The following is a 14,079-nucleotide window of genomic DNA, read 5'->3' on the forward strand; positions in this document are numbered from 1 at the left end:
CCTCATAAATACCAATTGCGTTGATTGATGTTGATGATTTCAGTCACTGGATTGTCGGGTCCAGAGTCGATTATTTACAGACCACTGTCATATAGCTGGAATATTCCTGAGTGCTGCGTTAAACAACAAACAAACAAACAAATAATTTTACCCCGACCTAAAAGGGATGGGGTTATATAGTAATACCAAGGAATTCTGTCCGTTCGTCCTTCCGAGGATATGTTTTGTGTGCAACGTATAATTTGAAAACTACTACATAGTACATTGTACTTGGTGGACATTTTTTTTATACCTATAGGAGAGGTGCAGTGCGAAGTTTGATTTCAATACTTAGATTTTCTTTAAAAAAATTATTCAGAATTTTATTTTGCTGAAACATTTGTCCAACCTAAAACTTGAAAACTACTTTTTTTAAAATTGGGGAACAGATTTCAATCTAATTGGCTGTATGTTCTGAAAAAAAAGTTTTTCATATTGTGAACTTCGACATGTATTTCACCTCAACATTTGTGCAACCTATAACTTAAAAACTACTTTATGGATTCTTTTCCAATTTGGGGTGCAGTTTCTTTATCAATAGAAGAGGTGCAGTGCCAAGTCTGATTTCAATAAGTATATTTTGTTGAGAAAATATTGATTTTTTTCAGGTTATGAACTTAGACATATGTTGAAGTTGGGATATTTGTGTTTACTCTTTAGTTTAACATTACAAGGACATTCTGTCTTTAGCCAGGCGAGAACCGCTTTTAAGTTTTGAGTTCTAACCATGTTACCTTATTAATATCCTGTACAAGTCAGTCATACACATCACAGATCCATACCAGTTTGTTGGTGATTTCAGTTTGAGTTAGGTCATCTTGCCATGCTTCTTGCCATTTAGATTGATTGATTGATTGTTGTTTAACGCCACACTCAGCAATATTTCAGTGTATTTTGTACACAATCTTATCTTTGCCATACCAATTCCCAAACTCTTGTACAAAATGAAAAAAGATTTCACAATGTGAATGACAGAACTGGTCACTTGCAAGGTTGGTTGGTTGGTTGGTTGGTTGTTTAACGCCGCACTCAGCAATATCCCAGCTATATGACGGCGGTCTGTAAATAATCGACACTGGACCAGACAATCCAGTGATTGACATGAGCATTTGGGGAAGAGGGGAGCTGGCTTGGTCTTAATTGGAAATATTGTTTCTCGTTGAACATTCTTGAAAAAAAATAATACTAAAATATCCGTTTTTATACCCGTAGCTGAAACAATATCTAATCTTGAAAGAAAATCACAGCTCTCTCTCTTCTCCTGAAATGGTAAAATTTACATTCATACATAACAGAATAACCTGACAAAATATCATGTCCCTGTAATTGACTATAATGTTTGTCTGCACCATCTTAAATGTAGTTTTTAACAATTATTCACTCATATCATGACTGCCAGATTCAGTCAGGAGGAGAACCTGCAACACAACTGTGGTTAAGTGAAACCTGCAAACAAGTCCAACTGAATCACTTTTGAATGGTTCTCTGCCGTGGAGTAGTGAGTCTATGATAATTAATATGGCAGACAGTAGGCCGGTACAGTGCTGATGAAGTTTGCCAACGTTGGGCCGATGTCGTTCCCATGAGCAAAACTTTTCATCGACCCGATGAAGTATGCCGACTTTGGGCCGATGATGTAGCCGAAGGTGGGCCGGTGCAGTGCTGATGCAGGGCCGATGAAGTTTGCCAACGTTGGGCCGATGATGTAGCCGACGATGGGCCGGTGCAGGGCTGATGAAGTTGGGCCATGTTTGGTTGATGCAGGGCCGATGATGGCATGCTACCTGGGATGGTAGCCATACAAGATATTGAGAACAGATTACGTTCTTGAAAATCTACTGTTACATATGTGTCATATGGAAACTGGGTCAATGACAATAATGTGTGCCAAGTTTGGACAATGGTTCACCATCTGTTGATTATTCATATATGTAAAATATACATTATGTAACATGTAAAATATACACTGTGTGCAGAGTATATATTGAAATATTGTGTCGAATACTTAAGAGGGTTAACATGATGTCACTAATGATAGGCTGTGATATCATCGTCTGCTATACTACTGTGATGCCATGACAAATTACATGAGCAATGAGGTGAATTTTACTACAAGAATGGTGTCTGTATTACATTAAGCTCATGGATTCATAAATACATGTACTATGGTCAATACCGTGACACATGGATGATGAATTTCCCATAATAATGGGTAGGTTTCTCGTCAGGATAAAGCCAACGGATAAACACTATATCTGTTGGGGTCATATGTGGATACAGTTGTGATGCAAATATCAAAGAGACTATTTACAGTGTATGCAAGCAAACATGGCGTCGTCCTTTTGATTCGTCGATCATGTCAGAATTAACCATCGGGAATCTGGAGAAACTACTGTGGCGTATTTAAGGCATTTTATAAGTTTTGCAACTTTGAAGAAATAAATTGCGAACAATTTAGCGACGACACCTACAGGTTCTACTACATCAAATCAGTTGAAACAGTGCGGTTTTCGTAGGGAGCCTTCATTGCTGATCGAGAGATATCTGCAGGCTGTGATTGGAGGATATTGTGTAAGATTTTTATGTCTTTTAAATGTACATCCATCTAGTTATTAAAACTGACCATGTTTTTCTAATGTAGTACTGTCTTTTTTAACATGATGACTTATGCTCAATGTGATCACAGCTATTTACAAGTAGGTGACATTTGGTACGAAACTGGGGGTGGTGTGTTTAGCTTCCTGTACTCGGAAAAGGAGCTGGCTAAGCTAGTCATTTTTTTGTTTTAATTGCTGCTCTAAGGCCAAACTGTGCACACACGTACAGGTAATAGCTGTTGAATGCTTGGTTAATTTAAAAAAAATATATAACGTTACTTTAGAAGTCTATGGGAAAACATGTGGTTGTGTGTAACCTAGAGGGATCAGATTCCATATCTGTGCTTGTAGACCTCTGCGTCTTGGAACCTTTCACCCAAAGCAAAACAGTTGGATTTGGCCGATATATGTCACCTTGTTTCGTTTTGTCGTCCCGTGTACATTTGATTGCACGTTGTAATGTAATATGACAGGACAGGCAGGCTCTTGTCAACAAACGTGACGGCAGTAAGAGTAGCTTCCCTTTGATAAAGGGCAGTTACTCTAGCGAACAGACCGATGGATTGCTGTGAAAAGCAAGCAGGAACAGTTTGTGTAAGCAGATGTTGTTTTTTGCCTACATGTCGGTTGGTTGGTTGGTTTGTTGTTTAACGCCGCACTCGGCAATATTCCAGCTATATGACGGCGGTCTGTAAATAATCGAGTCTGGACCAGACAATCCAGTGATTAATGTCATGAGCATCGATCCACGCAATCGGGATCGATGACATGCATCAACCAAGTCAGCGAGCCTGACCACCCGATCCCGTTAGTCGCCTTTTACGTCAAGCATAGTCGCCTTTTACGGCAAGCATGGGTTGCTGAAGACCTATTCTACCCCGGAATCTTCACGGGTCTGTAGTTACGCCTCTGTGTAAGATTCAAGTTTCAGTTGGAACTATACCGACTGTTGTTACTGTCCGAAGACACATCACTTACCTTCTGACGTAATATTAATCCACACATTCCAGGAAAACTAGCAATGTTTACGTAATGATTGTGAGAGATTAGAAGAGATTTCGAGCACAGAATTGAAGAATAACATGATAAAGAAGATATCACGCTTGGGTGTTTGGGATGGTAAATATCCTGCATTTGGAATAAACACTATATATTTAGCTCGCCAAGGCTCGCTAAATACAACGTATAACCTCTACATATTTACTTTGAGGGACAGTATAAATTAAAGAGATTACTACATGCTTATTGTGCCATACATCGACTCTAACTAATAAATGGTAAAAACAGAGGGATACCATTGTCAGTTTCTCCAGGTGCCCATTGGCCCCTAAACCAAAGCCAGTTTTTGTTATAAGACGGAAGTCAAGGTACTGTATGAATATTTCAAGTGGGACATATTCGTAAACATACTGTAATATACATGGAGACAAACATAGGGTGGACCTCAACAAGCATAATCATTTAAAACATAAAAAGACAGGGCATGTTGTGCTTCTTCAATGTATACATCAATCACAGGTGGCAATAAGGATTCTTCTTCTGTAAATCTTAACAGTGCATACAAGGTTAGCCCCGGCCACTGACCCGTTAGTCCGAGGCTAGCGAAAATCCAGAGGGACTAGTTGTTTTCTACCAAAATCTAATCATTTTGCGGACACCACTAGCCTGAAATCAGCACTGGACTGGTTGGATACGACGAATGGCGTCTACTCCTTGTAGTGATACTGAGTTCAAAACGTATTGTAATATATGGACAAAAAAAGACAAAGCAAGATTGAACAGAAACAAAAGTTTTATACAAAATAAAAATGTAAACATTGTAAACAAACAATCAAATTAACACCTAGCAACAACTTGACAAGAATGTATTTTTAATTGGTCGAAATAGTCTAATATTGTACTTAATATTTTAGAATAGATGCCACAAATGAGTTCATGGTGGGTTTCTGTTGGACACTTATTAATAAATTATTCATCTAAAACATAGAAAACAATCCCTTGAAGAAGTTTAACACTGACGAGTAGCATGATCCCATGAAAGACTTGGTCTGTGTGTCTTCAATGTCGCCTACATCAATCACAACATATGGCAATGGCGTTTCTTGCACAACACTTGGGAATGGGGATACTATCAGGTCGCCAAGATCAATGTCTATGCATGGAAGCTGTGATTGTACGTTCTTGTGTGTATCAATCACAGCAGATGGCAGGAGGGATTGTACGGGGTCGTCCAGATCAATGTCCAAACACTGGAGGGGTGAGTTGGAGAGAGGGGTGTGGGTGACGGCATGGGGTGTCAGAGTTTCCTAGCTGAATCGAGCGGTGGTGGAGGGGTTCTATTAAAAGGGTAAAAGAAAAAGGGTGCAAATTGGTTGTGTTAGGATGGTGCACCAGAGCAAAGTAACCTGCGTTGATTGATTAAATTATATAGACCTTAGAAAGAATGAACATATTTCTGGGAAAGATTGAAAATTAAAGCGATGATGAAGGGCATGCATGATTAGCTCTTTGAGTTTTTGGTTAGACGAGTGTAAGGCTGTTAGCTTTTTTGTAAATGGTTAATTGTGGTTAGGACTGGCTAAAGTATCAAGAAATGATGACCTACTGGAAGGGGGACTGGAGTGTCAGGGTGGGAGAGAGCCTGGCTGTGTCTCTGTATGTTGTTCAACTCATCCCGAGCTGTGAGTGTGAGGAACAAAAATAATACGACTTGTAGAAAAAGACCAAAAATCCGCAAACATTAACATCAGGTGAAGTTTAATGTGTTAATCAATCGGTGCCGCATACAGTTCGTCTTGTATCCGTTGTTAACCGCTGACAAACAAAGACATAAAATTGACAAAAATGAGTGAAGTTTAGATCAAATGGGAAATGAATAAAAGGGATCACAAACACTGAGGTTTTATTTCAACATAACTGGGCAGCTTAGGATAGAAGGTTTGGCGTTCTTACCCAAAGAAAATGAGAAAACTAATCAAAATCAAACAAAACGTAATATAAAAAGTGGTGACAAAATATACCTTGGTGATAAACACTGGCCACATTCGCAAACATGATGCTAAAATGAGGCAGTAACGTGCCAAAGAAATCAAAACAAGCCTTTAGAGTCGATTTGTGACTATGCACCAAAGATGGCGTCGTTTGAAGTGACAACTGTTACTATGGCGACAACGATCTCGCGAGATCACGTCACTGGGCCTTAGAGTTGGGGAAACGCAGTACTTCAAAAGTCTTTTCGGTCATTGCTCGCGTAAAACGTAAGCGATTTTTCAAATCTTCTGAATGAAAACATATACTGTCTGACAATCATTCATGGTTGTTTTTGTGATTGTGAAAATTAATGGTATTTGAGAAGGTGTTTCTTTTCTTATCTCATATGTATAACTACCTACAGCAGTGATTCCAGCAATTCCATATGTGTACAAGAAAACATTGATGCAAAGCATCAAAGTTCCCCGCCATATGTGATGCCTCACAAACGCATAATTATGATGTTACTGAAAGGCATGAAGGAGCATAATTATATTAACCACAAATAACACAACGCTGTTGTGGAAGAAATATTATTTATTTTGAGTTTGGGGCAATACAGTTGATACATTTGCATAGGGAAGGTCTATTTAAAAATAGTTTCTTGTTTAAAGCCGCACTCAGCAGTATTTCAGCCATATGACGGCGGTCTGTAAATAATCCAGTCTGGACCAGATCATCCAGTGATTGACACCAAGAGCATCGAACTACGCAATTGGAATACGATTTTTTGCATCGACCAAATCGTCGAGCCTGACTAACCAATCCTCTTCGTCGCCTCTTACGGCAAGCATAGGTTGCTGAAGACCTATTCTAACCTGGGTCTTTATTTAAAAAGTAGATCGAAGGAAATGGAAGCAATGTCTGGCACAAATGTAAACATGTGGAAATAGTATCAAAATAGTATCAAAAATAATGTAAATGAAAATACTAAGGGCTCCATATGGCAAAAAAGTCATACTAGATAAGGTCTATTGGTCACAACTCAAAATATTATCGCGTAGTTGGAGAACATTTAAATACCGGGACTAATCAATAACGGAGATTCCTCGTCTCTTGTTTTACGTTTTTTGGTCAGTTTCTTTTTCGTATTTCTTTCTTTCAAAGAATAGTAATTGTGATCATGATGAGTTGAGTTACTTGGTATTTTTTCTATGTACTGTTTTTTATCCAGTGTCAGTAACTGTTGTGGAATGTGGTTTACTTGTAACAATGACTGGTTTGAGTTCATATGATGATGATTGATTGGTTTGTCGTTTAACGCCGCACACAGCAATATCCCAGCTATATGACGGCGTTTTGTAAATAATCGAGTCTGGACCAGACAATCCAGTGCCTTATATCATGAGCATCGATCAGCGCAATTGGGATCGATGCCATGCATCAACCAAAGCCTGGCCATCCGATCCCGTTTGTCGCCTCTTACGACAAGCATAGTCGCCTGATATACTGTTAAGATGTAACATATCAATTCATCCATACTACTAAACAGAAGTAAAACCGCTTGTCCATTCGGATCAATCTGACCCAAACCATTCCGTTGATGAGAGTCAAATAATGCATACGAATCAAAATCCGTAAAAATTGCAATGGAGACATCATTAAAAGTTACCAAAAGTGACGGGGATATCAATATTGCTTTTTGAAATGAGTCTATGAAATTTGTTTTGCCTGCTTCAATATTTGGAGCACCTGTGGCGGAGCCATAAAACTGATCTGTTATGTAGACAATATCGTTTGGGGTGGTGACTGCTGGGAGCTGATTATGACCTAAATACCCCTCATAACCTTCGGTGTTAAATATGTGACTGTAGAGAGCTGTGCCTTCATCCAACAGATTATCTAGGTCAGTGGAACACGGTACAGACGCAAATAGATTTGAGCCATGGGACACAAAATATATGAGTGACCAGAGCTACGGCTGTACATTGAATTCCATTAAACGGTTGAAAAATACTACAGCCTTGATGCAAATTCGCCGACACACTACTCCGATTTTACTTTGACTTTGCTACCCAACGTTTCACATGTGGCTATGTGCGGTGCACTGATTAAAAAAATCACGGGGGACTGGGTTAATTCAAAATACGGAATATAACTATTCCAAATATTTCCAGTGAACATGAGCATCCAAACAATCAAAAGTGTGGTATGTAGAATGTGGAATTCAGCCATATTACATTTAAATTGAGATGTCGTCGTTGTTCATGAATAAGCATATTCAGAAAATATTTTTTATTATACTGTTATTTACGATCTCCGGAGCACAGTTCTTCTTTTGTATACACCGTGAAAATCAGAAAATTAGTCCTTGAGGGAAAAAGGACATCGGATTACACATGAATGGTTTAATAATGTCAGCTAATGACCAGAAACGGTCAGATGCATCAATTAACTACATAAAGACGATTTTGAAGTATCTCTTATTGCTGGAAAAGAATAGCATCAACATTCGACACACATGATTTGTATGTTTTGTTTCCGTAAATGCGTGGCTTGAAATTTCAAATAAACCAACATGTCGACATACATGCCACAAATTTAACGTTTCCCGTATACTTCCCCGCCTTAAGGGCGGGGAAGAATTAACTCGGACGTGAAACATTAAGCATTCTATTACTATATTTGACAAAGGCCAAAGAATAGGAGCGACAGGTTTGAATCAACAACAGGAATTCGTAGCTTTACAAATATAGAAAATATAGATTTGTATGACCGATGCGCACCAGACCGATTATTAGATCACCGGACAGCCTTATTTTTGCATTACGACCATGTTGTTTGTTCGTGGATCTCAACGCATGGCTTCCACTGATCGTAATCAACTGGCATGGATACAACCTACATGTATGTATACCCCCAGCCCCACTATTTTACATATATGTTAAATCAACTCCGAGTATAATTAAGTCAGATAAAAGTTGGCGTAAAGGTGTTGAACTGTGCTTGAGACAGTTATCCCGTCCATAGCGGTTGTTTTCATGTTAGTGGTTCGTGTAGATAGCACATTATGATGTAATGAGTCCATGGTCACTTGATCAGAGGTGAGTTTACAAATACTTCAACCACAAGAACTTCACCGGTGGCGAAGATTATATCCATGCTTGCTTCACATGCTATTCAACTCACACCTTCTCTCATATAATTTTCTCATCCATTTGAATTTGTTTTGCTGTTAATTTGAAAGCAGTAAAGAGCTTATCGACCAAAACAATTTCGTCTATTAATACAATTTTTCTTTTTTGAGATATAAAAAAGAGGATGGAATAGATAAGGGAAATGTATTGATTTTCAAGAACATATTCATTCAACCCCAGGGTTCGAAATATCTGCCTGCCCGACCGTCCGAGACGGGTTGATTTCAACTCGGGCTGCCAGATTTTCAAATCCCCCTGCCCGACGGTCGGGTTATATTTCATAGGTGAAAATATTCTAAATATTTCCCGATGATGAGCATTTATTCACATGTAAAGATAAATGATAAAATGTAACCAAAATGAAACCCCGTTAGCTTTTAGACAACCTAACATTTAGCGATGCGCTTATGCTACAAGCAATCAGTTTTCATATTTTTAATTAAATTATCCTGAGAAACATATGATTATAGTGGGCAGGCAGGTTTTGGTCAGGGCTGGCAAGTATTTCAGCTAGCCAGTCCTGTGGTCTGGTTGAAATTTTTGCGAGTTTCATACCCTGTCAACCCCTAGTCAAATGCATGTGGTGAGTATGTCATTGTGTATCTTTACATTAAAACGACCACTTGACACCGTGTAACCAACTGAAGGTATGTTCTGACGTCCTCTCGGAGGGCAATGTACAGGTCACCTAGGTCACTGCTATCTCAAGGGACGTACAGGTGATCAGTAATCAGTGCGCACAGATCAAACACTGTGTCGTCACATGGAATGCGGTATCACGTGAGACTGTCTTCCACACACGCACACACATTGATAGATGGAGTGTCAGCACCTATAGCAGCATTATCTTGCCTCCACGCCGGGAAGACCATGGGCTTCTTAGGTCCACCATGATCCCTTCCCAACCCAAATATGACACTTCAAGTGCAACATCTCTCGTTAGGCTGGGTTTATATTTACATACCATCACAATCTTACAGCAAGTGAACAGCGAAAACATGCCACGACTGACGGAAGCCAAACGCAACAACGCCATCGGTCGACTGCAAACAGGAGAACCACCTTCAGTTGAAGCCAGTTTTCAACACGTCACCTCCCCAGTCGTCTCCTACACTAGTAGAACAGACATGTGCAAATTTTGGGAAATGTAACGGCACACATTACACGAGTGACATTTTTCGGCCACACTCCCTTTCCATTATGCTAAAAGCGACAACCTTTTTACAGGAATCACAACATCTAGGTCCTGTCATTTCCCTCCAGGTGACTAGGGGCGGTATTCATAAAAGAACTTAAGTCTAAAAAAACCCTTAAGTTTAGACTTAAGAAGAATCTTAGTTTTTTATGAATACCGCCCCAGATTTAAACCCAATCGGACATTTATGGGATGCACTGGATCAACGACTGCGAGCACGTCAGCAACGACCACAGAACCTCCCACGGTTAGCGTGGGTGAATATTCCCCCGCAGGCCACAATTTGGGATCTAATTGATTCCATGGGACGACTATGCCAGTCAGTTTTGGACCCTTATGGTGGCCATACAAGATATTGAGAAAGGATTACCTTCTTGAAAATCTACTATTCCATGTGTGTCATACGGAAACTAGGTCAATGACAATGATTTGTGCCAAGTTTTGACAATCGACCACCATAAAATATACGTCTATAATCACTCTTGCATTTCTTTTTTTGCAGAGTATATATTGAAAAATCGGGTCAAATACAAATGCCCTCAAATATAAGAAAGTCAACATGATGTCACTATTGATAGACTGACGTTATGCTACTGAGATGCCGTGACAAATTACATGAGCAATGAGGTGAATTTTCGGACAAGAATAGTGTCTATATTACGTTAAGCGCGTGGATTCATTAATTCATGAACTATGGCCAATACAGTGACACAAATTAGCTCACAAATGCGTGGGCTGACACACGCACACACACGCACACACACACACACACACACCCGGGGCCGAGCCAAATCGGGGTAATTTGGCTCTATTGCTATAAAACCACTTACTAGAATCTGGAACTAAGAGCATTCTCCGATGGTTTGGGTTCAAAATTGGGCTGACCCGCTGACAGAGTCAAAATTACGAAATATTTGCAGTATTATACACATGTACAATGCAAATGTATATTTTGTCATGATTGCGTAAATATCCAGGTGAGCGATACAGGCCCTGTGGGTCTCGTGTTATATAATGGGTGAGATGAGGTGAGGTGAGGTGAGGTGAAATGGGGTTTAACGTCGCGTCCATGATCATTGCACTTATATAGCGACGCGCATGTACGTGTGTGTGTTTGTGTGGCTGCTTGTACTAGTCCGGACTGATGCCTATTTATAGTGCTAGCTCACTGAGATACCATGTCGCAGTTTAACATGAATATCCCACTCAAACACAGTATACTGACTCCGAGCCGACCAGTCCTTGTTTTAGCCCCTTAATGCCGAGCGCCAGACAGGGTAACAACAAGTACCATCTTTTAACGTCTTTTTGTATGACGCGGCCAGGGATCGAACCCCGGACCTTCCGCTCTCCGGGCGGGTTATATGATGGGTAGGTTCCTCGGCAGGATAAAGCCAACGGATAAAAAAAACTTATTCTGATAGTGATGCAAAGATCAAAGGGACTACTGTCAGTGTTTACAAACAAACATGGCGTCGTCCTTGTCATTCGGCGATCGAGTCAGAGTAAACCATCGGGAATCTGGAGAAACTACTGGGATTGCGAACAATTTAGCGAGGACACTAGCCTAGAGGGATCAGGTTCCATATCTCAAAGGCTAGAGTTAGAGTAGCTTCCCTTTGATAAAGGGCAGTTACTCTAGCGAACAGACCGATGGATTGCCGCGAAAGGCAAGTAGGAACAGGTTGTGTCAAAAGTATTGTTTTATGGCCACATAGAGGTTATCACGCGAGTGTGTTTGGGGATATTTACCATCCCCAAACACACAAGCGTGATAACCTCTTTATCATATAATGTCATTCTTTAATTCTGTGCTTGAAAATCGCTTTCCCTCTCCCACAAACATTACCGAAACATTTCCTAGAATGCGCGCATTAATATTTATTTCGTCACAGGGTAAGTGATGTGTCAGTCGGACAGTGACAGTAGCCAATATAGTTCCAACTGAAATCTGTTTCTTATACAGTGGCGAAGCAACATATACGCAAAACAACAATTGTTTTTAATTGCCTTTCGCGGCAATCCATTGGTCTGTCCGCTAGAGTAACTGCCCTTTGTCAAAGGGAAGCTACTCTAACCCTAGTCTATGAGACGTCGCGGCCACGGTCAGACGTTGTTGACAGTCGGTCTGTCCTGTCATAACGTTAAGAAGTGCAGTCAGATGTACACACAGCGACAAAACGAAACAAGGTAACAATTCAAACATATTTCGGCCAAATCCAACTATTTTAATTTGTGGAGAAGGTTTCAAGCCGCAGAGGTCTACTAGCACAGATATGGCTACTGATCCCGCTTGGCTAGGCCTCGTGCCCTCGCAAAATTGTTTCGAAATTTATATATCCAACGTTGCCAAAACTTATAAAATGCCTTAGCTACGTCACAGTTAGACACTGATTTTCAGTATATTAGACTGTTCTTTTGATAATGATAGCAATTATCCCTGTAGTTTATCCAGATTCCCGATGGTTAATTCTGACTCGATCGCCGAATGACGAGGGCGACGCCATGTTTGTTTATAAAAAGTGAAAGTAGTCCCTACTTGACCTTTGACTTTTGCATCTCTATCCGCATATGACCCCAACGGATATCGTTTTTATCCGTTGGCTTTATCCTGCCGAGAAACCTACCCATTATATGATAAATGTAGTTACGCCTCTGTATAAGAAGCAGGTTTCATTTGGAACAGTACTGACTGTTGTAACTGTCCGAAGACACATCACTTACCTTCTGACGTAATATTAATGCGCACATTCCAGGAAAACTTGTTTAGGCAATAATTGTGAGAGATGGACAGAGATTTCGAGCGCAGAATAGAAGAATGACATTATATGATAAAGAGGTGATTACGCTTGTGTGTTTGGGATGGTAAATATCCTGTATTAGGAACATACACTATGTATTTAGCGAGCCTTGGCGAGCTAAATACAATGTATAACCTCTTTATATTTACTTTGAGGGACAGTATAAATTGTAGAGATTATTACATGCTTAGTTGGCCATACATCGACTCTTAATATGGTAAAAACACAGGGATTCCATTGTCAGTTTCTCCAGATCATGAGATGCCCACTTGCCCCTTAACTAAAGTCAGGTTTTGTTATAAGAAGTCAAGGTACAAGATGGATAATTCAAGTGATACATAGTTGTTAACATACTGTTATATAAAAAGAGACAAACCTAGGGTTAACATAAACAAGCATAATAATTTAAATAATAAAACAATCGTTAAGCACAGCAACGAAAGACTGGGCTTGTTAAGCCTCTTAAATGTATATGTTACACCCAATATGTGCAACTGCCCATTGAAAATACTGATAAATGGACGTATAATGATACTGCACTGAAAACCTCAACCTACTATAATTACCTTGGTATCATATTTTCCAACAGACTGTCATGGTCAAAATCAGTACAAACGCTTATTAATAAAGCTCGTAAGCACTTTTCCCTATAAAACTGTTGCAATCGAAATTTAAAAGTCTTGCTCCCACCGTTCTCTTTAAAATGTTTGTTTCTGTTGTATTCATCCGAGGTATGGGGTTGGCATAAAGGGAAGGCATTGGAACAGTGTCATGTAAAATATTGTAAATATGTTCTAGGTGTTGGCAAATCTTTTACTGCAGCTGTTTTAAATGAGAGTGGTAATATATATTGCGATTCATTCACCAAATGCATTAAATATTAGTGTAAACTTGTATGTATGCCGGATACTAGATACTGGTATCCAAAGCAATGTTATGACATGTTGAGAAGATTGGACGAGCAAGGCAGAATTACATGGGCCTGAAATGTTAAGAAATTACTTTATTCATATGGTTTTAATCATGTATGGAATCATCAAAGTGTCGGTAATATTCATTTATGTCTGTTAGAATTTCAACAAAGAGTTAAAGGCTGTTGTGTTAAATCTCTTTTTTTTCAAAGTTCAATGAGCATTCAAATTTAGATTTTTTTTCCACTATAAAGTCAACTTTCGCTATTGAACCCTATTTGCTTTATGTACACCAAAAAGACCAAAGGAGATTTTCAACGTTATTAAGAATTGGAGAATTACAAATTATGTTGTTTTTTTTGTTTTGTT

This window comes from Haliotis rufescens, unplaced genomic scaffold, assembly GCF_023055435.1.
Source record: "Haliotis rufescens isolate VD_foot unplaced genomic scaffold, xgHalRufe1.0.p SCAF_3, whole genome shotgun sequence".
In the NCBI taxonomy this organism is placed as follows: domain Eukaryota; kingdom Metazoa; phylum Mollusca; class Gastropoda; order Lepetellida; family Haliotidae; genus Haliotis; species Haliotis rufescens.